This window comes from Halichoeres trimaculatus, unplaced genomic scaffold (genome assembly GCF_033239565.1).
Source record: "Halichoeres trimaculatus isolate MK-OKI-2021-1 unplaced genomic scaffold, fHalTri1.1 fHalTri1_scaffold_21, whole genome shotgun sequence".
In the NCBI taxonomy this organism is placed as follows: domain Eukaryota; kingdom Metazoa; phylum Chordata; class Actinopteri; order Labriformes; family Labridae; genus Halichoeres; species Halichoeres trimaculatus.
Genome location: NW_027437199.1, coordinates 23773485 through 23785833, shown reverse-complemented (window position 1 = coordinate 23785833; position 12349 = coordinate 23773485). Strand labels below are relative to the sequence as shown.

The 12349-nt window shown below is 39.6% G+C and overlaps 1 protein-coding gene across 5 annotated transcripts in view; it reads right to left on the bottom strand.

The window, feature by feature from the left end:
• LOC141810764 (neuronal cell adhesion molecule-like) overlaps positions 1–9915 on the bottom strand; it is an 83979-nt gene extending 74064 nt beyond the window's left edge. For 3 of the 5 annotated variants that reach the window (XM_074698564.1, XM_074698563.1, XM_074698565.1), the window contains exon 1: positions 9721–9913. The gene's annotated coding sequence lies outside the window, so the exon portion shown is untranslated. Of the gene's footprint in view, positions 1–9720 lie in introns of all 5 variants that reach the window. The other 2 variants (XM_074698567.1, XM_074698566.1) reach the window with 2 other exon arrangements.
• Positions 9916–12349: the final 2434 nt, after the last annotated feature.

Sequence of the window (12349 nt, the reverse complement as noted above, 5' to 3'; positions counted from 1 at the left end):
TTCGTATTAGTGGTTGCTGTTTCTGAATAACAGCATTTTTTTTGCACACACAGTATGGAGGCCACTTTTCCAATCATTAACTACTACACAAGCTTGACATGTAGCCTAAACATAGTAAGTGGGTCAGATCCAGAGGAAACCTGACGTTTTTGAGGAGGAAAGTTAATCCTGCAGGTGAAAAACTTCATAATTCTATATGAGTAAAGCACATTCTTACTATAAGGACACCAACAGAAAGGAGAAGGCATGGACTGAAGGTGCTGAAGTTTTGGGAGTCATGTGTGGTCTGTCGTAGAGACAAAAAATTCCATCGATAATAATGTAGCTGTGGCTTGCTCCTCACGTGTCTTCACACGTGGTTGTATTCCATTTCACTGGAATACAACCATAACTTACATGCTAGGCGCTGCCCAAGTAGCTGCCTGTTGCAGCAGCTCTCTCTTCTTTGTCCGTTTCTTGTAACTTTTTAGTCTCTTTTTCATCATCTTTTTATTTGGAGTGGATCATTACTTTGTGTGGTTCATAGTTGGTCATGGACACCAAACTTTTTGTGGCTTCAGTGATATTTTTACTACTTTTCTCCTGTGTTTGTCTGGAGATCCTACATGTAACCATGGCTGCATTGTTTGCATGTGAAATTAGCTGTTTGCAGCCTGTAGCATGTCAATGCTAACTAGTGTAAGGCTTGATGATTTCCCTCAAGGTGAGGAGGAGGAGGTGAGGACGACCTGTCCTTCCATCCATCGTTGTTGGGAACGTGGGATCTATCTCTGGTGGGATGGACGAGCTAGCCCAGCGGCAGAGGGGCTGCTGGAGGGCAGAGTGGCATCGTACTGTTCATGGGCGTGGCTGACGGAGATGACATCGGATGCCGGCGCCACATTGGAGGAGCTTTTTTGCACTTTCTATACACTTTCTTACTTTTGTTTTCTTGATTGCTGCTGTGACTCCTGAATTTCCCCTCTGGGATAAATAAAGTATTTCCTATTTCCTATTCGGCCGTGTGTTTCAGCTTCAGGTGGTGAAACATGTTTGTGGTGTTGCAACCCTTCAAAGTAATAATTCTCTTGCACATTTTGCATTTAATGTTTTTTGCTAAGTGTCTGATCTTTGGTCAGCCAAACCACCTCCACATCACCGAGTTAGTTCCTCTTATAGGCACTTAATCCTCATGTGAGGATGGAGTTGATGCTGCTGTGTTGCTTTTGCTCTCGGCCATTGTTGTTTTGTACACAGCAGGGAGTGCCATACGTCGTTGCGTCTCTGCACTGTAAATGTCACGAAATGACACATTTATATTGTCAATAAAATTTTACCGGTATCATTGTAGACGATAAGAAATGGCACACCCTAGTTCAACCCACCAATCCCTGTCAGCCTGTGTTTAGTGAGCTGTATTACCATAGTGGATTGACATTAGCATGGAAAAATGCATCATATTTTGCCTCAGAAACTACAATTTATTCTGACATTAGTCAAATGGTTCTATCTGGAACAGTATAAGTACTAAACCAATAATAGTCTTAGTCAAAAAATGTACTTTCTAACCTCAAAACATATATTTTTTCTTTATAGATTCTGCATGCACCTGTTTCCAGTCCTGGCAACCACCATGTGTGATCTGGGTGATCAGTGGGTAAATACTGAAATTATCATATGACTCCTTTCTTATCCCTGATTGGAGCAATTGGTGGTGTTACAACTCTGCCTATGTTACAAACATACCCAGGCTCCCCTACTAGAGTTAAATAGAGAAAAAATTAAATCAACACAGACAGATGTGCTCTTCAGATCTCATTAACATAGGCACCTGTTTTTACTTGATTTACAAGTTAAGTCACATCTTAACTGATGGATAACTTTTCCACTCTGAGAACTGCTTTCTGTTTCCCGTCCTCCTTAGCTGCACGCTGCACAGCTCATCTGTTCCACAAAAATGTTCTTTCAGAGCAATAAGAGGGCATTTACTTAGAACTTGCTGGTCTCAGAAAGGCTTTTACTTAGGGGTTAGACAAGTAGGATCAGGGACACATGCATGAATGAACTGGAGCCACATTTTCCTACATTACCACACAGTGAGGATCAGCAGACGCCCAATAAAAAGGTTAACCAAACATCCAGGGCCAGCTTCAATGGGCGTTTCTACCCCTGACTAGCACGAGAAGGCCTCAAAATATCTACCAAGCTTTGCAGAGTGACATCTGAGAAATGACACCAGTGTGGCCACAGGAAGCACTGAGGTCTTGTGAAAGAAGTCAAATACTCAGCTTTAATAGCATTGCATAATTACACACTCTGCAAACCATGTGTAAAACATCTAAGTTAAGTCGGCCATCAAATTCATTTCATTTCTTGGGGGAAGAAGATATTAGCCTACCAGAGGAGACAGATTCAACGCACAGTGCTGTTATCTGTAAAGTTCAGGCTGGTTGGTTCAAACTGGTCATGTGATGCTGGCTGCTTGAACCAGTTGGATGCACAGTGTGATAAGAGCAGTGAGTTTATGGCTTCTTTGACCCAAATCCTTACCAAACATTTTAGAGCCTTGACAAAATTTTTAGTGGATGAGGGGATATTATTTTTAAGACTTTACTTTACAACGAATTAAGCTGTTTACCACTGGGATTTGAACATTTCTGCTTAGTCTCACTTAATTTTGTACTGAGCATGACCACATGTCTTTGAAATACTTCACTTTGGGTGTTTCCTTCATGACCAAGAGTCAAATATCCATCATGGGAAGTTAGGTTGGAGCTCAGCACTGGTGTTGACATGAATTTCTGCCAAATTTCTGCATTTGAAGTTTTTCACCTGCAAGATTAACTTGTCCTCCTCAGAAACGTCAGGTTTCCTCTGGATCTGACCCACTTACTATGTTTAGGCTACATGTCAAGCTTGTGTAGTAGTTAATGATTGGAAAAGTGGCCTCCATACTGTGTGTGCAATAAAAATGCTGTTATTCAGAAACAGCAACCACTAATACGAAGTTGATTGAAAAACGCCCCAGCAACTGGCACAACTGACTTGTAACTGTGGCTCACACTGTAGTGATGCGAGCAGTAATGAGCTCGGTTGACAACTGTACAGTCAAAACAGAAGAAGAAAAAGGAGTAAAAGAATCAACCACAGCAGAAGAAGAGTAGACCAAGGAACTGAAGAAAATGAGTCGTGGGCTCATGTGGAGCAGTAAAGACATAAAGTGACTTATCGAAGTGCCTTAATGCAGTCAGGACTCTTAAAAACTACATATGTTGATCATAGAGCACACACTGTTACATGAGCCATTAAAGCTATAACGCTAATTAGCCACACGTTGTTGATACTCCATGAAGATAAGGAAACTCCACACCTTCCAGGTATGATTTCTGACCAATGAGAGAAAAAAAAAAAGATCACACATGGCATTCGTTTACAACTTTACAACAGACTTTTGCTTTGTGAACACAAATGAACCAAGTGACAACTGCTACAATTGTATCATTTCTGCCCCTGAATCGGAACAAAGCAAATGAGCAACAGGTGTAACTACACCCTAAGAGACTGTTAGCACAGCAGACTGTAGACACAGCAGACGTTTCAGCTCATCTAAAAGCACAGGTGTGACTAATATCATTAACCATGGCTTAGCTGTATTCAAGTGCTTTAATGGAATTACCCCATCATTTACTGTGACTGAATACACCTGTGCTGTCGTGCTGTAATGCATTAACTAAGTGGATGAGTTTCACTGTAATAGGAAATTACTGAGGCCTAGAGAAAATTAACACTGGGTTAACGCAGCTTCTGTTTTAAAGGATATCTTCTGTGAAGACAGCAAACATGTCTTCTGTGGCCCATGTTATGTTTCTGCAGAAAGTGCGGACAGGAACTTTTCGAATGTAGGTGAGCAGTCTGATATTAGCATTATAGCACAGCTTTGGGTTGGAACAGTTTTGAATGACTGTCATTAAGTTTAATTAAAAGTCAAAGTGATCACTAGTCATGTTGACTCAGGGCTTGAGACTGCAACCAAAATGGTTCTTGTGTGAGTACAAATTTCATCCGATCGCGTTTGTGTGACTGCATATATCTTAATACTTCCTCTATCACAGACACTGTACTAGACATTGTGGATTGAATTCTCCCTCTCTTTCACTGGCTCAGTCAGTCTCCTCCACCTGAACTCCCTCCTGCTCTGAGGAGAGAGCGCAGTCGCGTACACGAGCAGCACGGATCTGTATCACACACCGAAGACAGACAGAACTTCACAACGACCAGCATTTCACTACTTAAGAGTCGGCCTACTCACAACAAGATTCATGCTGCTCTAAACTCTCCTTATTGAAGAGAATGCTACGTTAGAGCATGTTGGAGCTTAGGTTAGATAGAGAGATCAGGTCTAACCACAGGATGAATTAACTTTTAACCAGTGCAAGAGTTGAACTCATGTCATGTCATTTCAACACCTAAAAAAAAACAACAAAAGAAAGAAAACGGCAAAGGCTCTGATAAACTCTTCATAAACGAGTGCAGCACAGTTATATATCTGTCTATGAGGTCTCCTGCAGCGTCTTTGGATCAGACCAACTGAGAGATAGAGGAGTGGGTGGTTTTTGAGTTTTCGATAAACAGCCCAAGTACAGGGCTTGATTTAACTTTGAAAAATATTAGAGATCGCTGGAGCAAACTTAAAGTTGGGGGATAATCAGGAGAAATCACAAGCCAGGAGAACAGCTGGAAAAAGTGTTAAAAAAATAGGAGACTCCATCCATATTCAGGAGTAATGGCACACATGGCACAAAGACAAAAACTAAAGACATTTTCTCCATCATTTTAGGTAACTTAAGTAAGTTTTGTGAACTCATTCAAGAATTTTAGTGATTGTTTTGTAAAGCTTTCAACGATAATGTTTTTGTTAACTATAATTACCCTGACATGTTAACACATGTAAGTCTTTTGTTATTCTTTGCTTTTATTGAAGAAGCATTTTGTTGTCTTCCTTTCAAGTTACAGAAAAGAAAGAACCAGGTTTGTCAGCCAGAGCGTGTTGCTTGTTGCAAACTTCATATTGACAATAAAATATTTACCAAAATCATAGCTAAAGTTACTGCACCCCCACCCCCACAAATAAATAAATAAATAAATGGTGTGACCCACTAAGAAAGTGAGTCCCACCAGTGCTACCAGTGAAAGGTTAGTGTAGAGCCCTGTGACTTATTTCATCAAACAGGGGTCCCTGTTAATGTCACTGTGATTCTTCAGCTGGGATTTAATGATTCCGAGGCATCTGAGACAAATCACCAATAACAACATTATCATATGAGACCACAGTAAGAAGTGAGGATAGAAAACTGGCTACTCAGCACACTTCTACATTGCATTAACAGTGGCCTATCATAAAAAGGACTAAAATTTGGAGAATATTGAGACTATGGGGGTCTCTGGTAGCATAATATAAAATACCCTGTGCCTCTCTCATGTATTGTATTTCATGCTCATCAAACTTGTAATACTGTTTAAAAGGGTCAATAAAGTAGAAATGTCTATAAATGTCAAGAAAAGCATTCAAGAGGCTAAAAGAGGAGGTTCTGGTCCTGTATCTTATTCTGGCTTATCTGTCCACAGCAGTTGGGTGTCACAGAGTAGCTCAGTAAATCAGATATGATCAAACAGCAACCCCTGGTCTAAAAATGTGAGGCCAAGTGAAAAAGAAAAACTGCTGTTCTAGTGTCCACTTGAGGCTGTCTGCAGAAATACCAGAAACCACTTACATACCCATTTAAAAATCTGAGCTTTTCAGCAGAAATACACGTTTACATCCTGGTTAAGAGTAAAAAGCGGCTTGGGTCCAAAGCCCCGTTTCCACCAGTCCTGTTTAGAGTCGTACCATTTGGTATGTGTTTGCTCGGTTAAGCCTCGTCCTGTTTGCATTTCCACAGCCAACCATGCCCCCTCAGGGTAGGCGGCATGTCAGCTTGATGCCAATCGCCGCATCTATTAAATAATAGCATGACAACCACAGCACCGTGACACAGTGTACATCAAGCAATTTGTATCCTTTGTGATTGGCACGTGTCTCTTTGTTACAAAGCACAATCAAGCTTTATTTCAGAGAAGACAGTGTGCCGCAAGGAGGAATACAGCAGCTGTCGCACGGTCAGTGATGATTCTTTTGACCAATCAACGGTCTGCAGTGTTGTAGCTCCACCTTCCAAGATTGGATCAGTTTAGTCTGGCACCACTACGGAAGGGTCTCAAAAAGTGGGAAGGCTCGTCTCGGTTATTTGGGGATCTGTCCCGGGATTAGCATGACTCTTTATTTTCAAAGTTATTAAACTTAGTTATCAAACCATATAAGGGCATGGCTGACTGGACTGACAGGTGAGCACCCTGTACCTTTCTGCAAAGAGAGTAGAGGCCCACCTTTTTAAGCTAGACTTAGCTCAGCATTTCTAATACGACCCGTGCTGACATTGGGCTTCAAATTTCTGTATTGTTACAGAGGCTATGTCCATATATTATACAATCATAGGTACAATGCAAATACAAAACTATACTATACTATACTTTACTATACTAAACTATACTATACTATACTATACTATACTATACTATACTATACTATACTATACTATACTATACTTTACACTATAACTGTAAGATACACGTTGGTATATCTGGCTACAAGACATTACTCCTTGTAATTTAACTTTAAACCTGGGCATTGATTTGAGAAAAAAAAAATTACTCAAACCTTAAACTTACACTGCTTTTCTTAATTGTGGTTCTTTGCTACCAAATGAGAAATAAATAGGATTAAAACTCTTCTCTTAGAAGGTAAAGTGGATTACAGACATGCTACGCCAGAGCAAATTAATTCTGATCAACAAATTCAACATTTTTGTCACTAGATAAACTGTAAGGCAAACATGCAATGACTCATGACAATCTAAAGGAGATCGATGGTTCCAAAAAGGTAAAGAATTGTTGTCATTCACCCAACAACTGATTGAAATTAGACAGTTAATCTGTTCAATACGAGGATTTTTTTGTCATACTTTGGATATTTGGTATCAGTGAGGTGATAATTATACAGCATTGGTCACTATTTGACTCATTGCAGGTTAAAGACAACTGTTAAGAAATCGATGGGAAATAACTGGTAAAAACTAGGAAAAAACAACTTAAAAATAATATCCAGGAAGAAATTCCTAAATTAATAAACCACAGGGTCACCTGGAGACATTTTAGTATGGGTTTTTGTACTTCGGCGTTAAAAACCGCAATTGAACATGATTTCACAATCAGGAGTCACGCTGCTTCAACCTCTGTTTAACATGAATATACGCGGATTCAAATGTCACATTATTTTACTGGAAATAAAAATATGTAACTACATAAAGTTTGGTTTAAATTAAAAGGTTTGCTAAACTTTACCTGCTTGAGTTTTCCCCTTTTTGCCTTAAAATTTTAAAAATCCAATTGAAAGGTTTGCTTGAATCACTATACTGATGTCATTTTATGCATCAAAGCGCTGATTTAACATTTATATGGTGATTTAGAGAAGTCAGAATATTGAGATATATATCGTGTATCAAGATATAGTGTACAAATATCGAGATATTGGATTTTGGCCATATTGTACAGCCCTACCTCAGGGTTATAATTATGAGCCTGTTGGGAAAGATAGAGACTGTGAACAGGGCAGGATTAGGAGGAATAACATCCGTAGGAGAGCTGTGGAGTTGTGGTGTGAGGAGAACTAGAGAACGGAGCAGGTGTCCCAGTGAGTGAGCGCTTTTAACTAGTGATATGTAGGCTAATGCTGTGTTCACATCAACATATTTAAAGTTTGAAATCAGATATATAGACATAAAAAATAAGTAGTACGAGTAAGAGCTGATCATAAAGCAACACTCTTTGAGTCATCATGATAAAGCCCACAGAGAGAAAGACAAAGGAGCCTATCAGAGGTCTATCCACTAATCTAGAGTCAGAAAACCAAGACTTAGCTACCATGCTCTGCTCATGTTTCTGTCAGGCTGAATCTCAGGTTGAATCTCTAGCAATCCTTGTTTGTGTCTGTCACCTGGAGCTGGGCTAGAGGCTGCTGCTGCTGTTGCCGGTGAAGCTGGACTTGTCTGACAGACAGCAGAAGCATCAGTCTCACCCGACACCAGTATCCCATCATGAACTCCATCCATAGACTTCATGAAAAAGACTCCATCATAGCAATCTTCCTGTCCAGAAATGGGCACCACGGATGGACCTTCTGCAACCATCCAAATGCATCTGTATCATCTAATGAATGGTCTAATTAAATAATACTTGGGAAGAAACACAGTAAATAAGACCTGAAATGCTCGATTTCAAACTCAAAGCAGAGTAAAGGAATGCGAAGTCCCTATTGTTACATCGAATAAAGCAATGCTGAAAAAAAAGAGTGTTTTGAACAGCTATACCAAAAAACAGCTACTTCTTCCTCTAAATTTGTGCCTTTTTTGTTTAACAACATACAAAGTCAGAGATTGACTTATTCTACTGCCATTATCAGACCATGTTAAGTGTTCATTTTAAAAAAATAAGCTGCAATAAGCCCTTTAACATCAGCAATCAAAACTCTATACCATAACTTTTTATTATTATTATTATAACTATTATTTATTTTTTAATTAATTTATTTATGTATTTTTATTTTATTTTTATTATTATTATATTATAATATTTATTCATTACATATATATATATATATATATATATATATATATATATATATATATATATATATATATATATATATATATATATATATATATATATATAATTATTATTATTATTATTATTATTATTATTTTTATTTTATTTTTTTTTTTTTTTGGGGGGGGGGGGGGGGGGGGTAGAATCCCTCAGATCTATTTTTTGTAACCAATCCAGGATCAGCAGCAAGTGCTAAGTTAATAACTAGTATCCATTCATTCTAATTTTGATACATCAACAAAGATATCTTATGGAAAAACAAACCCCAATAAAAAATGTATTTAAGAAGAAAAAGAACGGAAATCATTCAAAGAACCTTGTTATTAGATTCATGGAAGAATCACTGAGAGCTGAGAGATACCCACCCCCCATCTAACTGATCACAGACACCTGCCTCCCATTCACATATCACATCTAAAAACAGGGCCTGGGGTGTCTAGCCTTGTTCTCTGCTTTAGAGTCAATCCTGACCTCATCAGCTGAAGGAGCTGAGCTGCATCTGGCCGCATCGCTTGTAGACATCAAATAGTCCGCTCAGCGCTACTAGGCCTGTCCGCACCGGCCGGTGGCAGCAGCAATACGCATAAACCGACGCTTCGTTCAGCACTACAGCCGATCAACACAAGGCTTCCCACCCCTATGGATGCTTTGATGGATGCTGCTTTACAGGCAGTGTGCAGACAGTGCACAGGTCTGCCTCTGATGCTCTGCCGAATCCGGATAAAAACACCACCATCCGCGTCAGGCGCCTCCATATTTGCTGGATTATTTGCATCTGGTGGCCTTGTCAGGCAGCATCACTGGAATTAAAATAGACCAACCAGCACTGCACCATTATTCCCAAAATGATACCGAGAGGAAAACCGCGTTCACCCCCATCATCGTCATCAGCAGCAGTAGGAGCAGCAGTAGCATCTTTAGAATAACATAAAAAAAAAAAAAAAAGAAAAAAAGAGAAAAGACAACCAGGCATGAATAACTCACCGTCTGCTGTAACCGGCTCCCGTGTCCTCCCCCGCCACGCCACTCACTGTGCGCCGATGCTGTAGAAAAGGGTGAAGTGTGTGTGTGTGTGTGTGTGTGTGTGTGTGTGTGTGTGTGTGTGTGTGTGTGTGTGTGTGTGAGAGAGAGAGAGAGAGAGAGAGAGAGAGAGAGAGAGAGAGAGAATGTGTATGTGTGTTTGAGGGAGAGAGAGAAAGGGGGAGGGATGTGCCCGGCCAGTGCGTCCGTCCCTAACTCTACCGCTGCAGCAGCAAGCTGTGCTCCCCCAACGCCGTCAAAACCAGCACAGACGAAGATCGTCTTTATTTATTTAAGATGAGACGAATCACTCTTCCGCGAAAATCAGGGCCACCATTCAGATTGACTCCTCTGAACGGGTGGGCGTCGATGAAATCAAGTTATGACCTATTATCAGCTGTTTGGTGTTGTCATTTAATACCGACTGTTAATTTGATAATAAAAATATGTAAATGCATGTTTAGCCTTTTTTTCTACATATTTGAATTGTTAGATTCTTTAACTCAATGAGCAATTCAATTTACTCTCAGGATATACTCTCAAAATATCTAGTTAGTCTAATATGCACGACTGCAAGTGTGCTGCATAATGATTTCTCTTCATTTGGAGATGGACTGTTTGGTGGATGACTGCATGACTGTCAAAAAGTATGTAAGCAGAGGACTCCAGCATCTTCTGCACGTTAGTTTTCGTACACAAGAAATATTCCGGAGTGAGCCCTCCTCGTTTTTCGTTTAACCGTCAATTGCTGCCAATCCGGTGCAGAAAGAGAGAAAGTAAACAGTATCAGCAGCGACCCCGCTTTAAAGAGCGGCAGCAGACGGAGCTGCAGACAGTTATGAGTGAAAAAAGCCCCAGAGTGATGCTATTGCTCTCAGCATATGCTTGGAAGACCTGCATAAAGGGCCCACATGCAATAAGCTCTCCAGTATAAAAGTGACGACAATAACGAGGATGTGTATCCCTCTGTCACTGTCATTTATACCTCTGGTGTTTCTAGACTTGAAAGAACATCAGCAAAAAGGGCAGGTGTGAACAGTGCACCAGGGTGAATATTTTCTAATATCCTAACAAAGATAACCATTTTACCTTTATTTTTACATAAGCTAATTTCTCTCTATGTTTTCCTGATAGAAAAGAATCCAAATGATACACAAAGCATTTTAGTCTGTTTATGTGAATTGTATATGGTACATTATGATACATTTCTTAAACAAAGTGAGCTTTTTACACATCAGTTTAAGTTCCTAGTAATGTTTCAAAATGCTCAATCTAAGAAAGTGTTTTGTTTTGTTTTTTGTTTGTGTGTTTGTTTTAGTTATAATAATTAATTAATTAATTAATTCCCTTTAAGCAAAAAGAAAACAACCCCAACTTCACCCATCCCCTGGATCCAGACCTACAGACTGGTCAAACCATGGGTGCTAGTCAGAAGTGAATACGGCCTTTACAGCAGTCTTTGGCTCTATGGACTCTAACTTTTAACAACTTTAAATAAACAATGTCCAAATATTCAGAAACCATCCTCAGAACAAGAGTAAGTGTGCCAGCAATGCTCTTCCAGAATTCATTCTTTTTACAAGAAACCTAATAATTTCATTTTTTCCCCCATTGGCAGATATATTAGAAGCAATTTAGATGTCTTTTTTTGTCTTTTTGTATCATAAGTCAGACATTTTCTGGTCTTATACGGTGACTGTATGGCTCATATTAAGTGAACCAAGACAATGTTTACCAACAAAGTGACAAAAATACTTGCTTGGATTTGTATTTTTGCAGTGTGCCTAAAGCTAAAATCTTGGAGTGTCAGTTTTGATTTTTTGAATCTCCTGACACATCTGGGCTTTTGAATACAACAATTTGGACTAAAAATTGGAAAAAATGTTAAAAATCCCTGGTTAAGGATGTGCCTGACATTTAATAAGAGACACAGGTGTTCCTCAGCAGCACAGGTGACTGTTCTCACTCCTTTCACATCCCTCGCTCAGAATGTGGGACAGCTTGAGCATATCTGACACACGCTCAGAGCTTCACATTAACACAAAATCCATCATTACACTCAGATGGGTGGTGAGGAAAAGTCTCACTTTTACATATTTGCTGGTTCATGATGAATGATCTAAATTTAGATAATTAAAGCAATGATTCGGTTTTCATTGTGATATTTCTAATTGTCTGTAGTCAGGTCAAACATGATCTTGCACATCTTGGCAAGAGTCACGTCTTTACAGCAGTGATTCCCAACAGGGGGTCTCTGGCCTCGAATCCTTCAGCTGGAGAACAGAGGTGATGTTATTATCACAGCACCAGCTTCCCCTAACATGAGGTCAGAAGAAGACAGCAGCTGTGAGAATGAGTGGCTTATTCACAACAAGCTCACCTCCAGGCATGTTCAAAACATCTGTACAGAGTGGAAAAAAATGTCTGCATGCACAATTTAGTCTCATGAAGGTCACATGTTTTGGTCTCTGAAGCTTTGGGGCAAACAGGAGTGAGTCATGTAATGTTGGTACTTGTAGAGGGGACAAGTTCTAAGGGGAAGTCTAGGGCCTAAACAAAATGGGGCGTTTAAGTAAGTTCACTTTGCACAAAA